The 19,433-nt window shown below is 40.3% G+C and overlaps 1 non-coding gene across 1 annotated transcript; it reads right to left on the bottom strand.

Annotated features, from left to right (window-relative positions):
* Positions 1-3,238: 3,238 nt before the first annotated feature.
* On the bottom strand, positions 3,239-3,357 carry LOC147035619 (5S ribosomal RNA). The gene has a single exon (XR_015050077.1). It is a non-coding gene; the product is annotated as a 5S ribosomal RNA (ribosomal RNA).
* Positions 3,358-19,433: the final 16,076 nt, after the last annotated feature.

Raw genomic sequence — 19,433 nt, 5'->3', positions numbered from 1 at the left:
CAACATAATTTAGCCAATCACAGCCGTGATCTTACCTGATTGCGATAATGCGGAATAGATAGCTACAATATGAAAGCGAAATGTTCAACGGTTTTTGAAATATCGCTCACACAAGCCAAGTTATGAAGATGGTTGCCATGACAACATAATTCAGCCAATCACAGCCCAGATCTAACTCGGTTGAGATATCATGTGAAATAGACATCCACAATATGAAAGTTAAATGTTCAACGGTTTTTGAGATATCGCATACACAAGCCAAGTTATGGAGATGGTTGCCATGACAACATAATTTAGCCAATCATAGCCGTGATGTAATCTTCCCTGACTCTCCTATCTTCCCCCACCCCTTCCCGAGGCTGTAAATAAAACTCCAAAACAAACCAGAACCCCTCTATGTAGCAAATTTGAAGTCCACAAAGTTCCATCTGATACCGTAGTAAAACTGTATACATGTATACTCAATATTCAATGTAGAATTAAGGATTCAGCTTGTAACTATGCAGCAAGTTGAGGCATTCATTCTGTGCACAGGAGCGTCTTGTATTTTATTGAATAAACAGCTTGTATTGAACTTAAGTTTTCCTGTGGCTAGAAATAGTTTCCACAGGTACCAGGTCTCTTCGGAGAATCCTTGGCTATCGCTGGTCGGACTTTGTGTCCAACGAGCGGTTGCTGAGAGAGACTCAAATGAGATTTGTTACCTGCATAGTCCGTGAGCATCAGCTGCGGCTGTATGGACACGTGGTTCGTTTTCCTGACGCTGATCCTGGTGACTTTTAAGATACTGAAACTCACTTCTGGACCCGAAGCCACGTGCAGAAATAAAGAAGGGGTTTTTCTTTGTTTTATTCTGTCCCTTGTTTGCATTCAAGTCTGTGTGGAGGTGCCTCAAAATAAGATTTAGGTTATCTCACATCTTGATTTATTGCCATTATAATTGTTGATTTTCTGTTTATTAAATCGTTATTTATTTAATTTGCTGGTGTCCGTGTATCTGTTGTGGGTTCGAGTACAACCCGTGTGCTTCCGTCCTTTGCCACCCTTTCGTTCCCGCGTGTGGCATCATCTCCGAGAATCTCGGCGGGAAGCCTCCAAGGAGAACTGTTTGGCCATCCATCCAGGAAGGGGCAGATCCACTGGACAAGACAGTAATGTCAGGAAAGTGGAGCTGGCAGGGTGGACTAGAGGTATATGCACACTCCCCTCTGAGCCATCCAGCCCGAGTTTCAATCTCAGCTCAGTTATAAACTCCCATCCTGGTGTTTCACAAGCAGGGTTATTCAGCAATGTGTGTGCCATCACTCAGATGTTCGTTAAACGGGAGTGCCATCTGCTGGAGTTCGTTGATGGATGCCAAAGATTCCATGGTGTCATTCACGAAGATTAGGTGAGTATTCTCCAGCACGGTTAACAAATTCCAAATTGCTACCCCCAGCCAGTATGGGGCACTGCATCAGCGATACTTTCACGCCCCCAGCCCGGCCAATGATGCAACCTTGCAACCTTGTGCTGCACATGATGGAGAGTCGGGAAAGTTTCAAAACGCAGCAGTATTATAGTGGGGGCAGATAACAGCAATTTTTGAGAGGAATCGTTCAAATGATGATACAAGCATCAAATTTAGCACATTTCCTCTCCAGGGGATTCGAATCAAATCTTCCTGATTGGCGATTTGAAAATCCAAATTTGAAAAAAAATTTTTTTTCAAAAAAGTCAAGATCACGAATCAATGATGGATGCTGGCTGAGATTGGTGAATGTTTCAGAAACATCATCAAAGACGTTCCAAGTCTGCCATGCAGTTTTCTTCCCTTTACCGCGGAAGGCAGACACGACGTCACATCCAGTGAACGCATGGAAGTATGGGATCCCTCTAGCTTTCTCAGGCCCTATTGCAGAAACTACCTCATGGACTGGAATCCATCGCGCCTTGGCTCCTTGGCCAAAGGCAATCCACATGTTCTCAAGACCTAGTTCCTGTAAGGATGGCAGTACAGATATTGCTATGACGAGTACGTCCGTGTCATTAGCCTTAATGATAATGGACTTGCTACCGTCCGTCGTTGCATCCCTGGTGTGTACAAATATTCGAGTGTCAGCTTCTTCATGACAACATGGAGACAGCATCCAGTGACTTCCTTGTGTTACTCATGGCATCTTCTCCTTTTGTGACAATGACTGTGCTTGTCGTCTGTGCTTCACACATCTTTTCCGCAAGGAAGTGAAACAGCTCAGTCTTGTTGCTGTCATCTCGAAGAAAGCTTCTCCAGTTACTTGGGGTCTTACTGGTTCCTGTCACTCTTCTTCTGATTCCTTGCCCCCTTTTCGACCTTGCCTCGGACTTCAGACTTGACTTCTTATACACATCAAACACTACGTCCACCCTCTCGTACCTGGCACAACAGGATTACACCTTTGGGATGATGTCTTCTTTCGCATAGTCATCAAATATCTTTGAAGTGCGTGGAGGTAGGGCATTGATAAGTGCTGAGCCATCAATGATGACTGCATCTCCCCTTGGTTCTCTGTCTGGGATGTTCACTTGCACTTCAAGAATTTCAGCCAGCTGTCACTTTTTTTTTCTTAATTTTTCAAAATTTGGATTTTCAAATGGCCAATTGGGCAGATTTGATCAGAAAGCCCTGCAGAACAGAAATTCCAAATTTGATGCTTGTATCATAATTTGCACGATTTTTAAAGCATCGACAAGACCATAAAGCCAACACCAGGCATATTCGGTCCATCAAGGCTGCGCTTTGATTGGATTGCCAACCTATGGTTGTTTGTCCGTGCTCTTTCGTTTTAATTGCAATTCCAAGTTCTTTTCACGGTGAGAATAAGAACTTGTTTTCTGGTTGTCATCGCGGTGTGTGCGAGTGAGGGTGTGGAAATATCAGTACGATGAGGGTGTGGAGACGTTTCTCTGCGTTTTCTGCTCCATTAATTCACAAATACGGTTGTTGGGGATTTTAACGACGATGATGAAAGATATTATTTCAATGTGTTTTGAAGTCCTTGGGAAGAAACTTTCCTTGAAAAAAATCACCAAACACAGGAGGAAAGTTTGTGTTTTCACAATTAAACCAGATTCAGGAGAATCACAAACTCACGTCTTTACCCAGTTATATAAACGTGAAGGGGAATGAAGAGAGTGTTTTGTTGCGATTAAAATAAAACGATTAATTGTCATTCGTGGATGAGGGAAAACAAAGGGTGACTCCCCCTGCAGGACAAAAAGCCTACAACACCCGGTGTTCCCAGGCGGTCTCCCATCCAGGTACTAACCGGGCCCGAACCTGCTTAGCTTCCGAGATCGGACAAGATCGGGCGTATTCAGGGTGGTATGATCGTAGGCAACAACAACTCGTCATTCAAGCTTCATGAGGTTGAAAAATAGCAAAGTAAACACAAGGAGGGAAATCATTTTGGTTTTTCAGCTCCTTCACAGATGCCGTCATAATGAAAAATACATATTCACATGAAATAAAACCTGGAGAAGAAGAAACGGCAACATCACAAGATGATTGACAAGTGAACAATCGTTTCGTTCCTTCCAACACTGCGGTTGTTCAGACGGAAATCTATTGGAGAGGAATTATTGCAAACACGAACAAATCAGGAGTTTCACTGCAAAACAGCACTCACTCCTTCTGGAACTCCAACACAATGACAGTTTTTCTTACAATCCCATTGATGAGTTCAATGGAACAATATGTGGATGATACAACGCTTATAAAAAAAAAAAATTTACAACACGCAATATAATGAGTTTCCTTTCAAGGAACTTCAACGCAGGAGGAGGTCCTTTGGTGCATCAAGTCTGCGCCATGTTTGTTTGTCTGTGCTGTGTCTCTGTCATGATACATGTCCACTAACATTGTTATACATGTCCACTACCATGCAAAACATGTCCCCGACCTTGCTATACATGTCCCCGACCTTGCTATACATGTCCCCTTCCTTGCTATACATGTCCCCTACCTTGCTATACATGTCCCCTACCTTGCTATACATGTCCCCTACCTTGCTATACCTGTCCCCTACCTTGCTATACACGTCCCCTACCTTGCTATACATGTCCCCTACCTTGCTATACACGTCCCCTACCTTGCTATACACGTCCCCTACCTTGCTATACATGTCCCCTACCTTGCTATACACGTCCCCTACCTTGCTATACATGTCCCCTACCTTGCTATACACGTCCCCTACCTTGCTATACACGTCCCCTACCTTGCTATACATGTCCCCTACCTTGCTATACATGTCCCCTTCCTTGCTATACATGTCCCCTTCCTTGCTATACATGTCCCCTACCTTGCTATACCTGTCCCCTACCTTGCTATACACATCCCCTACCTTGCTATACATGTCCCCTACCTTGCTATACACGTCCCCTACCTTGCTATACATGTCCCCTACCTTGCTATACACGTCCCCTACCTTGCTATACACGTCCCCTACCTTGCTATACATGTCCCCTACCTTGCTATACACGTCCCCTACCTTGCAATACACGTCCCCTACCTTGCAATACATGTCCCCTACCTTGCTATACATGTCCCCTACCTTGCTATACCTGTCCCCTACCTTGCTATACATGTCCCCTTCCTTGCTATACATGTCCCCTACCTTGCAATACACGTCCCCTACCTTGCTATACACGTCCTCTACCTTGCAATACATGTCCCCTACCTTGCTATACATGTCCCCTACCTTGCTATACCTGTCCCCTACCTTGCTATACATGTCCCCTTCCTTGCTATACATGTCCCCTACCTTGCTATACATGTCCCCTACCTTGCTATACATGTCCCCTTCCTTGCTATACATGTCCCCTTCCTTGCTATACATGTCCCCTTCCTTGCTATACATGTCCCCTACCTTGCTATACATGTCCCCTTCCTTGCTATACATGTCCCCTTCCTTGCTATACATGTCCCCTACCTTGCTATACATGTCCCCTTCCTTGCTATACATGTCCCCTACCTTGCTATACATGTCCCCTACCTTGCTATACATGTCCCCTACCTTGCTATACATGTCCCCTACCTTGCAATACATGTCCCCTACCTTGCTATACATGTCCCCTACCTTGCTAGACATGTCCCCTACCTTGCTATACCTGTCCCCTACCTTGCTATACACGTCCCCTACCTTGCTATACATGTCCCCTACCTTGCTATACACGTCCCCTACCTTGCTATACATGTCCCCTACCTTGCTATACACGTCCCCTACCTTGCAATACACGTCCCCTACCTTGCAATACATGTCCCCTACCTTGCTATACATGTCCCCTACCTTGCTATACATGTCCCCTACCTTGCTATACATGTCCCCTACCTTGCTATACATGTCCCCTTCCTTGCTATACATGTCCCCTTCCTTGCTATACATGTCCCCTTCCTTGCTATACATGTCCCCTTCCTTGCTATACATGTCCCCTTCCTTGCTATACATGTCCCCTTCCTTGCTATACATGTCCCCTACCTTGCTATACATGTCCCCTTCCTTGCTATACATGTCCCCTACCTTGCTATACATGTCCCCTACCTTGCTATACATGTCCCCTTCCTTGCTATACATGTCCCCTACCTTGCTAGACATGTCCCCTACCTTGCTATACCTGTCCCCTACCTTGCTATACCTGTCCCCTACCTTGCTATACATGTCCCCTTCCTTGCTATACATGTCCCCTTCCTTGCTATACATGTCCCCTACCTTGCTATACATGTCCCCTACCTTGCTATACATGTCCCCTACCTTGCTATACATGTCCCCTACCTTGCTATACATGTCCCCTTCCTTGCTATACATGTCCCCTACCTTGCTATACATGTCCCCTTCCTTGCTATACATGTCCCCTTCCTTGCTATACATGTCCCCTACCTTGCTATACATGTCCCCTTCCTTGCTATACATGTCCCCTACCTTGCTATACATGTCCCCTACCTTGCTATACATGTCCCCTTCCTTGCTATACATGTCCCCTACCTTGCTATACATGTCCCCTACCTTGCTATACATGTCCCCTACCTTGCTATACATGTCCCCTACCTTGCTATACATGTCCCCTTCCTTGCTATACATGTCCCCTACCTTGCTATACATGTCCCCTACCTTGCTATACATGTCCCCTACCTTGCTAGACATGTCCCCTACCTTGCTATACATGTCCCCTTCCTTGCTATACATGTCCCCTTCCTTGCTATACATGTCCCCTTCCTTGCTATACATGTCCCCTTCCTTGCTATACATGTTCCCTTCCTTGCTATACATGTCCCCTACCTTGCTATACATGTCCCCTACCTTGCTATACATGTCCCCTACCTTGCTATACATGTCCCCTACCTTGCTATACATGTCCCCTTCCTTGCTATACATGTCCCCTTCCTTGCTATACATGTCCCCTTCCTTGCTATACATGTTCCCTTCCTTGTTATACATGTCCACTACCATGCAAAACATGTCCCCGACCTTGCTATACGTGTCCCCTACCTTGCTATACACGTCCCCTACCTTGCTATACATGTCCCCTACCTTGCAATACATGTCCCCTACCTTACTATACATGTCCCCCTCCTTGCTATACATGTCCCCTACCTTGCTATACATGTCCCCTTCCTTGCTATACATGTCCCCTTCCTTGCTATACATGTCCCCTACCTTGCTATACATGTCCCCTACCTTGCTATACATGTCCCCTTCCTTGCTATACATGTCCCCTTCCTTGCTATACATGTCCCCTACCTTGCTATACATGTCCCCTACCTTGCTATACATGTCCCCTACCTTGCTAGACATGTCCCCTACCTTGCTATACCTGTCCCCTACCTTGCTATACATGTCCCCTTCCTTGCTATACATGTCCCCTTCCTTGCTATACATGTCCCCTACCTTGCTATACATGTCCCCTACCTTGCTATACATGTCCCCTTCCTTGCTATACATGTCCCCTTCCTTGCTATACATGTCCCCTACCTTGCTATACATGTCCCCTACCTTGCTATACATGTCCCCTACCTTGCTATACATGTCCCCTACCTTGCTATACATGTCCCCTACCTTGCTATACATGTCCCCTACCTTGCTATACATGTCCCCTACCTTGCTATACATGTCCCCTACCTTGCTATACATGTCCCCTACCTTGCTATACATGTCCCCTACCTTGCTATACATGTCCCCTACCTTGCTATACATGTCCCCTACCTTGCTATACATGTCCCCTTCCTTGCTATACATGTCCCCTTCCTTGCTATACATGTCCCCTTCCTTGCTATACATGTTCCCTTCCTTGTTATACATGTCCACTACCATGCAAAACATGTCCCCGACCTTGCTATACATGTCCCCTACCTTGCTATACACGTCCCCTACCTTGCTATACATGTCCCCTACCTTGCAATACATGTCCCCTACCTTACTATACATGTCCCCCTCCTTGCTATACATGTCCCCTACCTTGCTATACATGTCCCCTTCCTTGCTATACATGTCCCCTTCCTTGCTATACATGTCCCCTACCTTGCTATACATGTCCCCTACCTTGCTATACATGTCCCCTTCCTTGCTATACATGTCCCCTTCCTTGCTATACATGTCCCCTACCTTGCTATACATGTCCCCTACCTTGCTATACATGTCCCCTACCTTGCTAGACATGTCCCCTACCTTGCTATACCTGTCCCCTACCTTGCTATACATGTCCCCTTCCTTGCTATACATGTCCCCTTCCTTGCTATACATGTCCCCTACCTTGCTATACATGTCCCCTACCTTGCTATACATGTCCCCTACCTTGCTATACATGTCCCCTACCTTGCTATACATTTCCCCTACCTTGCTATACATGTCCCCTTCCTTGCTATACATGTCCCCTACCTTGCTATACATGTCCCCTTCCTTGCTATACATGTCCCCTACCTTGCTATACATGTCCCCTACCTTGCTATACATGTCCCCTACCTTGCTATACATGTCCCCTACCTTGCTATACATGTCCCCTTCCTTGCTATACATGTCCCCTACCTTGCTATACATGTCCCCTACCTTGCTAGACATGTCCCCTACCTTGCTATACATGTCCCCTTCCTTGCTATACATGTCCCCTTCCTTGCTATACATGTCCCCTTCCTTGCTATACATGTTCCCTTCCTTGCTATACATGTCCCCTTCCTTGCTATACATGTCCCCTACCTTGCTATACATGTCCCCTACCTTGCTATACATGTCCCCTACCTTGCTATACATGTCCCCTACCTTGCTATACATGTCCCCTTCCTTGCTATACATGTCCCCTTCCTTGCTATACATGTCCCCTTCCTTGCTATACATGTTCCCTTCCTTGTTATACATGTCCACTACCATGCAAAACATGTCCCCGACCTTGCAAAACATGTCCCTGACCTTGCTATACATGTCCCCTACCTTGCAAAACATGTCCCTGACCTTGCTATACATGTCCCCTACCTTGCTATACATGTCCCCTACCTTGCTATACATGTCCCCTACCTTGCTATACATGTCCCCTACCTTGCTATACATGTCCCCTACCTTGCTATGCATGTCCCCTACCTTGCTATACATGTCCCCTACCTTGCTATACATGTCCCCTACCTTGCTATACATGTCCCCTACCTTGCTATACATGTCCCCTGCCTTGCTATAAATGTCCCCTACCTATCCAAATTAATGTTCGGGAGATAAAAATTTGTTTGTGTTTAACGTACACTCAAGCCGACACCGGAACCATAATGAAGAAGAAGAAACCCTCTCACCCAACGTGCTTCATTCTTTTCGAGGCTTTGCTCATTTCATGTTAAAATAACCCGATGCACATACATGATGCAAAAACATACGTACATGTGCATCAAAAAATACATCATGGCGATATACTGTACCTGGGATCATTCCAATTGCACGAGGCCATGGACTTTTTTTTTGTTGTTTGTTCTTTTGCAAACCCCCCCCCCCCCGCAAAAAAAAAAAATCACATGAGTGTCAAGCTGCGCTTTGAAACGGCTGCACCGTTAAAAAGTCGCCCCATGGAGGACTGACTGTTACTTCCCCAACAGGCAGGGTGTCCTTACCATCCCGATCCAAGATAAACAATAATACAAAAAAACGAAACAACACAAGAAAAACGAAACAACAACAAATTAGAAACAAACAAAACACGGTGGGTTAAGGCCCAGTTACACCTTGACGTTTTTGCCAGCAATGTCAACGTATCAAAATGAATGTAAAATGCGGGCTTACGTTGAACTTTGATGTTTTTTTTTAAAGATTCGGACGTATTCATCACGAGTTGGTCATATGCATAACATATTAGTAACGGACACAGAACGTTTCGTTGTCTTCTAGATAATTTTACCAACGAATGCTTAGCCTGTTGTCGGCGTTCACAACCTCTGCCCAACGATAGTCTAACTTATGCATAGCGCGCTGCACGTTTCGCCGACGATGACGTGACGTAGCCTATTAAAAGGCTAACGCACAACGATTTAAATCATAACCGCCGGAGAAATGGAAGTGTCAACATCGCAGTCACACCTTGGCGATCTTGCCAGCGTATGCCGACCTCTGAATAATGCGTCTAAAACGCTGGCGCACGTCGAATACGGTATGGGTAAGTTTGGTGTTCGTGAATAGAACGCTAAAGTACGCTATGATACGTCATATTAAGTGGAGTACGTCTTTCAATTATAAACGTGTTAAACATTTTACGACATACTTGCCGTATAACACACGTTCCGCAAGCGATGGGAATAAGTTGTACGCACGATATACGAATGTTGGCACACGTCGACAAAAGTTACTTGTAAGGTACTCATAAGTCGAAACACGTCAAGGTAATGGTTCGCGTCAGTGTTCCAGACTCCCTGTTTTTTTATTTTCTTCAAAATGAAGGTGAAGTTGACACTTCGATTTCTAGTGCGGTTATGATTTAAATCGTTGAGCGGCAGCCTTTTAATTACATTATATTATAACTGCACAAGAAATCGAAGCGTCAACATCACCGTCATACCGAAAATAAAATTAAAAAAAAACCAGGGAGTCTGGAACACTGACGCTAACCATTACCTTGACGTGTTTCGACTTACGAGTCCCTTTCAAGTAACGTGTGTCGACGTGTCAACGATCGCGTAACGTGCCTACAACTTATGGCCAGCGTTATGCGGAACGTGTGACTCATGCGCTGGCATGAGTCTTAAATTTCAAGCATGGAAAATTTGAGGACAACCGAAAAGTACAACATTTAAAGCCAGCGTACTACAACGTATGGCAGTGTTTTTCAGCGTGCTCTCAATGTTATCAAAACTTACCCACAACGTATTCGACGCGTACCAGCGTTTTACACAAATTTTCCAAAAATCGGCATCAGCTGGCGAAAACGTCAAGGTGTGACTGGGCCTTGAGAAAGGTTCTTCATTTTTCATGGGCTAATGGAAGGAAGGACACGCCAAACATTGAAGTGGTTTGCACTGCTTAAAAATCCATGTCTTCATGTACGACTCAAACAGCATTCTTTGAATTGATCATTTTCCCAAGGTTGAAATTGAATTTTCGTCGCTTTTCATTGAATGGATCATTTTTCCAATGGAAATATTGAGTTTTTGAGCTTTTCATTGAATCAATCATTTTCCCAATGTCAATATTGAGTTTTTATAGCTTTTCATTGAATCTATCATTTCCCCAATTGTAGATATTGAGTTTTCAAAGCTTCTCATTGAATCTATCATTTCCACAATGTAGATATTGAGTTTTTATTGCTTTTCATTGAATCAATCATTTTCCCAATGTCAATATTGAGTTTTTATAGCTTTTCATTGAATCGATCATCTCCCCAATGTCGATATTGAGTTTTTATACCTTTTCATTGAATCGATCATCTCCCCAATGTCGATATTGAGTTTTTATACCTTTTCATTGAATCGATCATTTCCCCAATGTCGATATTGAATTTTCAAAAGCTTCTCATTGAATCGATCATTTCCCCAATGTTGATATTGAGTTTTTAATGCTTTTCATTGAATCGATCATTTTCCCAATTGGAGATATTGAGTTTAAAATCTTCTCATTGAATTGTTCACTTTCCCAATGTAGATATTGAGTTTTTAAAGCTTCTCATTGAATCTATCATTTCCCCAATGTAGATATTGAGTTTTTATCGCTCCTCATTGAATCAATCATATCCCCAATGAAGATAATGAGTTTTTGTCGCTTCTCATTAAATTGATCATTTCCGCGATGTCGATATTGAGTTTTTATAGCTTCTCATTGAATCGATCATTTCCTCAATGTAGATATTGAGTTTTTATAGCTTCTCATTGAATCGATTATTTCCGCAATGTAGATATTGAGTTTTTAAAGCTTCTCATTGAATCGATCATTTCCGCAATGTTGATGTTGAGTTTTTAAAGCTCCTCATTGAATCGATCATTTCCACAATGTCAATATTGAGTGTTTAAAACTTCTTTTTGAAACTATCATTTTCCCAATGTAGATATTGAGTTTTTAAAGCTTCTCATTGAATTGATCATTTACCCAATGTCGATGTTGAGTTTTTATAGCTTTTCATTGAATCAATCATTTTCCCAATTTCAATATTGAGTATTTAAAGCTTATCATTGAATCGATCATTTTCGCAATGTGGATATTGAGTTTTTATAGCTTCACATTGAATCGATCATCTCCCTAATGTCGATATTGAGTTTTTATTGCTTTTCATTGAATCGATCATTTTCCTAATGTCAATATTGAGTTTTTATAGGTTTTCATTGAATCTATCAGTTTCCCAATTGCAGTATTGAGTTTTCAAAGCTTCTCATTATATCGATCATTTTCCCAATGTAGATATTGAGTTTTTATCGCTTTTCATTGAATGGATCATTTTTCCAATGTAGATATTGAGTTTTTATAGCTTTTCATTGAATGGATCATTTCCCCAATGTAGATATTGAGTTTTTAAAGCTTCTCATTGAATCGATCATTTCCACGATGTCGCCATTGAGTTTTTATAGCTTCTCATTGAATCAATCATTTTCCCAATGTTAATATTGAGTTTTTATAGCTTTTCATTGAATCTCTCATTTCCACAATGTAGATATTGAGTTTTTATTGATTTTCATTGAATCGATCATTTTTCCAATGTCGACATTGAGTTTTTATCGCTTTTCATTGAATCGATCATTTGTCCAATGGAGATATTGAGTTTTTCTCGCTTTTCATTGAATCGATCATTTTCCCAATGTAGATAATGAGTTTTTAAAGCTTCTCATTGAATCGATCATTTCCACGATATCAACATTGAGTTTTTATAGCTTCTCATTTAATTGATCACTTCCGTCAATGTAGATCTTGAGTTTTCAAAGCTTCTCATTGAATCTATCATTTCCCCAATGGAGATATTGAGTTTTTATTGCTTTTCATTGAATCGATCATTTTCCCAATGTCAATATTGAGTTTTTATAGGTTTTCATTGAATCTATCAGTTTCCCAATTGTAGATATTGAGTTTTTAAAGCTTCTCATTATATCGATCATTTTCCCAATGTAGATATTGAGTTTTTATCGCTTTTCATTGAATGGATCATTTTTCCAATGCAGATATTGAGTTTTTATAGCTTTTCATTGAATGGATAATTTTTCCAATGTAGATATTGAGTTTTTAAAGCTTCTCATTGAATCGATCATTTTCCCAATGTAGATATTGAGTTTTTATCGCTTTTCATTGAATCGATCATTTTCCCAATGTAGATATTGAGTTTTTATAACTTTTCATTGAAGCGATCACTTTCCCAATGGAGATATTGAGTTTTTAAAGCTTCTCATTGAATTGTTCACTTTCCCAATGTAGATATTGAGTGTTTAAAGCTTCTTATTGAAACTATCATTTTCCCAATGTAGATATTGAGTTTTTAAAGCTTCTCATTAAATTGATCATTTCCGCGATGTCGATATTGAGTTTTTATAGCTTCTCATTGAATCGATCATTTCCTCAATGCAGATAATGAGTTTTCATAGCTTCTCATTGAATCGATTATTTCCACAATGTCAATATTGAGTGTTTAAAGCTTCTTATTGAAACTATCATTTTCCCAATGTAGATATTGAGTTTTTAAAGCTTCTCATTAAAGTGATCATTTCCACAATGTCGATATTGAGTTTTTATAGCTTCTCATTGAATCAATCATTTCCTCAATGCAGATATTGAGTTTTTATAGCTTCTCATTGAATCGATTATTTCCGCAATGTAGATTTGAGTTTTTAAAGCTTCTCATTGAATTGATAATTTACTCAATGTCGATGTTGAGTTTTTATAGCTTTTCATTGAATCAATCATTTTCCCAATTTCAATATTGAGTATTTAAAGCTTATCATTGAATCGATCATTTTCGCAATGTGGATATTGAGTTTTTTATAGCTTCACATTGAATCGATCATCTCCCTAATGTCGATATTGAGTTTTTATTGCTTTTCATCGAATCGATCATTTTCCTAATATCAATATTGAGTTTTTATAGGTTTTCATTGAATCTATCAGTTTCCCAATTGCAGTATTGAGTTTTTAAAGCTTCTCATTATATCGATCATTTTCCCAATGTAGATATTGAGTTTTTATCGCTTTTCATTGAATGGATCATTTTTCCAATGTAGATATTGAGTTTTTATAGCTTTTCATTGAATGGATCATTTCCCCAATGTAGATATTGAGTTTTTAAAGCTTCTCATTGAATCGATCATTTCCACGATGTCGCCATTGAGTTTTTATAGCTTCTCATTGAATCAATCATTTTCCCAATGTCAATATTGAGTTTTTATAGCTTTTCATTGAATCTCTCATTTCCCCAATTGCAGATATTGAGTTTTCAAAGCTTCTCATTGAATCTATCATTTCCACAATGTAGATATTGAGTTTTTATTGATTTTCATTGAATCGATCATTTTTCCAATGTCGACATTGAGTTTTTATTGCTTTTCATTGAATCGATCATTTGTCCAATGGAGATATTGAGTTTTTCTCGCTTTTCATTGAATCTATCAGTTTCCCAATTGTAGATATTGAGTTTTCAAAGCTTCTCATTGAATCTATCATTTCCACAATGTAGATATTGAGTTTTTATTGATTTTCATTGAATCTATCATTTCCCCAATGGAGATATTGAGTTTTTATTGCTTTTCATTGAATCGATCATTTTCCCAATGTCAATATTGAGTTTTTATAGGTTTTCATTGAATCTATCAGTTTCCCAATTGTAGATATTGAGTTTTTAAAGCTTCTCATTATATCGATCATTTTCCCAATGTAGATATTGAGTTTTTATCGCTTTTCATTGAATGGATCATTTTTCCAATGCAGATATTGAGTTTTTATAGCTTTTCATTGAATGGATAATTTTTCCAATGTAGATGTTGAGTTTTTAAAGCTTCTCATTGAATCGATCATTTTCCCAATGTAGATATTGAGTTTTTATCGCTTTTCATTGAATCGATCATTTTCCCAATGTAGATATTGAGTTTTTATAACTTTTCATTGAAGCGATCACTTTCCCAATGGAGATATTGAGTTTTTAAAGCTTCTCATTGAATTGTTCACTTTCCCAATGTAGATATTGAGTGTTTAAAGCTTCTTATTGAAACTATTATTTTCCCAATGTAGATATTGAGTTTTTAAAGCTTCTCATTAAATTGATCATTTCCGCGATGTCGATATTGAGTTTTTATAGCTTCTCATTGAATCGATCATTTCCTCAATGCAGATATTGAGTTTTTATAGCTTCTCATTGAATCGATTATTTCCGCAATGCAGATTTGAGTTTTTAAAGCTTCTCATTGAATCGATCATTTCCGCAATGTCGATGTTGAGTTTTTAAAGCTCCTAATTGAATCGATCATTTCCACAATGTCAATATTGAGTGTTTAAAGCTTCTTATTGAAACTATCATTTTCCCAATGTAGATATTGAGTTTTTAAAGCTTCTCATTAAAGTGATCATTTCCACGATGTCGATATTGAGTTTTTATAGCTTCTCATTGAATCAATCATTTCCTCAATGCAGATATTGAGTTTTTATAGCTTCTCATTGAATCGATTATTTCCGCAATGTAGATTTGAGTTTTTAAAGCTTCTCATTGAATCGATCATTTCCCCAATGTCAATGTTGAGTTTTTATAGCTTTTCATTGAATCAATCATTTTGCCAATTTCAATATTGAGTATTTGTTAGCTTTTCATTGAATCTATCATTTCCCCAATTGTAGACATTGAGTTTCCAAAGCTTCTCATTGAATCGATCATTTCCGCGATGTCGACATTGAGTTTTTATCGCTTCTCGTTGAATCGATCATTTCCGCGATGTCGATATTGAGTTTTTGAACCTTATCATTGAATCGATCATCTCCCCAATGTCGATATTGAGTTTTACTACTTTTCATTGAATCGATCATTTTCCCAATGTCAATATTGAGTTTTTATAGATTTTCATTCAATATATATCAGTTTCCCAATTGTAGTATTGAGTTTTTAAAGCTTCTCATTACATCGATCATTTTCCCAATGTAGATATTGAGTTTTTATCGCTTTTCATTGAATGGATCATTTTTCCAATGTAGATATTGAGTTTTTATAGCTTTTCATTGAATGGATAATTTTTCCAATGTCGATATTGAGTTTTTATAGCTTTTCATTGAATCGATCATTTTCCCAATGTAGATATTGAGTTTTTATAACTTTTCATTGAAGCGATCACTTTCCCAATGTAGATATTGTGTTTTTAAAGCTTCTCATTGAATCCATCATTTCCCCAATGGAGATATTGAGTTTTTAAAGCTTCTCATTGAATCGATCATTTCCACGATGTCGCCATTGAGTTTTTATAGCTTCTCATTGAATCAATCATTTTCCCAATGTCAATATTGAGTTTTTACAGCTTTTCATTGAATCTATCATTTCCCCAATTGTAGATATTGAGTTTTCAAAGCTTCTCATTGAATCTATCATTTCCACAATGCAGATATTGAGTTTTTGCTGCTTTTCATTGAATCAATCATTTTCCCAACGTCAATGTTAAGTTTTTCAGCTTCTCATTGAATCGATCATCTCCCCAATGTCGATATTGAGTTTTTAGTGCTTTTCATTGAATCGATCATCTCCCCAATGTCGATATTGAGTTTTTATTCCTTTTCATTGAATCGATCATTTCCCCAATGTCGATATTGAATTTTTAAAGCTTCTCATTGAATCGATCATTTCCCCAATGTTGATATTGAGTTTTTAAAGCTTCTCATTGAATCTATCATTTCCGTGATGTCGATATTCAGTTTTTATAGCTCCTCATTGAATCGATCTCATCCCCAATCTCAAAATTAAGTTTGTATAGCTTCAAACGAGCCGCAGCATCAAGAGCTGTTCTGTCCCCTTCTGTTAACTGCCGTTTTCCGTTTCCATGTGCGATCTTCGAGCAATACTGATCTGTGTCCATGTCTGTCAATGTGAGTTCCTTCACAACTGCTGCAGTAAAATTCAATACAGGCTTCCGATTGAAATGATGAAAAACACGTCTCGTTTTAAAACTTGCAAATTGTGCGAAGAATGTAGAATGTGGACAAATTGCGTGAACGCGACAAATCATTTTCAATATTCAAGCTTCATTTTTGAAGATACTTTTCATCTGTTTGCAAATTCAGACATGAACTCATGAATCCTGAAGCCATGGAATACGGGAACAGTTCTTGACGGGCGACACGCGCAATGTGATGTTTTCTCCGATTTCGCTCGAGGGCACTTGGACCAGGGAGCGCTGGCGAGTCCACATCCCACACAGATAAATCTGTGTATTAAATGTAGATCTGCAGATGTATAAAGAAGAATGGCAGAGTCAATCATTTTAACTTGCAAGAAGTGTGTAGTTTTTAAAAAAAATTCGCGATACATTTATTATATATTTGTTCAGCACTGTGCATTGTATCCTAAACAGGTTAGTGAGTGTGTGTGTGACGTGTCAGGCAAATGACCCACGTCATATTTGTTTGGAACGTGAGTCATGTAATTTTTATGAGGAGATAGTGAGGTAAAAAAAAAACTAAATGGCATGTTGGGAACATAATTTGTCCGGTACTAAAAGCCGGCGGGCATTTTGAAAAAAATAAATAATAACAAATAACAAATAAAAAGTGATTCTTCTTTTTTAAAAGAATTCCAGACGATCAACTGGTATTTTATTTTTATTTGGCCAAATTAGACTGTGTGTGTGTGTGTGTGTGTGTGTGTGTGTGTGTGTGTGTGTGTGTGTGTGTGGGTGTGTGTGTGTGTGTGTGTGTGTGTGTGTGTGTGTGTGTTTGTGTGTGTGTGTGACCAAAAGGTAGTGAGATCGCTGGATAATGAGCCAGCAGAGCTTATGTGATGTTCCATGTGTGAACCCACCATGCGTTTCACTCGAAACATTTCACTGGATGTCCCCAGCAGTGCATGTCATGTGAGCAACGTGCTTTTGGCATCATTAAATGAACACGATCTCCCTTAGGCCTTAGTTATTTTATAACTTGGTTTACACAGTTCTTCAGCGAAAATGTAGGGTCGGTTGGTCGAAATATAAATATAAATATAATTTCAATTTTTCGAAATCATATATTTTTATGATTTTTTTTCGGATGTTCCATGGAAAAGACAAGGGTCGGTGGGGGGGGGGGATATAAATCCCGGACCAGGAGGATCTAGGAAAACATTGAAGATGGTAGACCATTCAAATGCAGGATGCCCACGTTCACCGTATCATCTGATGTGAAAAACAATAAATAAGGACAAAAACTTGTTTTTACAATATGGTCTGGCATGTGTTTCCATAGAAACCTGTTCGATCATCAAACAAATGGAAACAATGCTGAGAAAATGACTGTCCAACGAGTAGATGTGTGCGTGCACACCAGTGCATAGTGCAGGATATGATTAAAAAAAGGTGTCTGCTCGGAGTCAACACGCTCAAAACGGTCAATCCAGCTTTTACTTTTCAGCAGGCGTCTGATCGTCCCGCCTCCCCCATCCCCATCAGAACATCAAAGGCTGATTTCTGGTCCGTTGAAGGCTGAATATCAGCATCTCGCAGGGAAACTTTGAGGTATATGGCACCAAAATCTTTCAATACGAACAGCGGTGTACAACTTTCGACGGAACCAAAATCGGCACCATCGAGAGTCGCCTGCGAATCATCCCTGCTGCTGCACTGAATTGATGCAATTGTTCGGCCAGAATATTCGTCGTGAAGATGTTGCGTGATTAAATCACCAATACAGTCACTCGAATTTATACCGCCGACATACTTCTCCACAATCACTTTCGCCCCAGAAACCACAGTCAATCTGAACCACGCTGGCCGCTGCTCAGATGCCATGACCGAAGACGACTGCACAGCTTGGTTAAAGGGGACTCAGCATTTTGGTGCGAGTGCAAAATTATATTTTGAAAATAAATGCCGACATTTACATTTCGGGTTTTGAAACTTTTGCACCTTCGGCGTGAAATTTATAAATATAAAAGGCTAAAAATTTGTTTTATATTTTTATTTCATTTTGGCAAATATAACGTCGGCGGATTTGTAAACCAAGTTATAAAATAACTAAGGCCTTACAAGGAATTTAAATCAAGCGGAGACCATTAGGCCGATCCATCCATCCATCCAATGGGACCATACTATGTGCAGGGCGTTGGTGCTGCCAAAGTAGATTCCTTGGCAATTGGACACAATCGTGGACGGGTCGCCACTCCGACACAGGATCCCAGCAAGCTTCCACTCCTTTTGCCGACCTCAGAAGGATGACAGACAGAGTCAACCCCACCTGGTATTAATTCAACAGCCGAGTGGGATTTGAACTTGGGACCCTCAGATCCCAAGCCCATCACTCCAACCATTAAGCCAACACCAAGCATATTCGGTCCATCAAGGCTGCGCTTTGATTGGATTGCCAACGTATGGTTGTTTGTCCGTGCTCTTTCGTTTTAATTGCAATTCCAAGTTCTTTTCACGGTGAGAATAAGAACTTGTTTTCTGGTTGTCATCGCGGTGTGTGCGAGTGAGGGTGTGGAAATATCAGTACGATGAGGGTGTGGAGACGTTTCTCTGCGTTTTCTGCTCCATTAATTCACAAATACGGTTGTTGGGGATTTTAACGACGATGATGAAAGATATTATTTCAATGTGTTTTGAAGTCCTTGGGAAGAAACTTTCCTTGAAAAAAATCACCAAACACAGGAGGAAAGTTTGTGTTTTCACAATTAAACCAGATTCAGGAGAATCACAAACTCACGTCTTTACCCAGTTATATAAACGTGAAGGGGAATGAAGAGAGTGTTTTGTTGCGATTAAAATAAAACGATTAATTGTCATTCGTGGATGAGGGAAAACAAAGGGTGACTCCCCCTGCAGGAGAAAA

This window comes from Eptatretus burgeri, chromosome 1 (assembly GCF_056783735.1).
Source record: "Eptatretus burgeri isolate ZD-2024b chromosome 1, Ebu_testis_v1, whole genome shotgun sequence".
In the NCBI taxonomy this organism is placed as follows: domain Eukaryota; kingdom Metazoa; phylum Chordata; class Myxini; order Myxiniformes; family Myxinidae; genus Eptatretus; species Eptatretus burgeri.
This window is presented reverse-complemented; position numbering and strand designations above follow the sequence as displayed.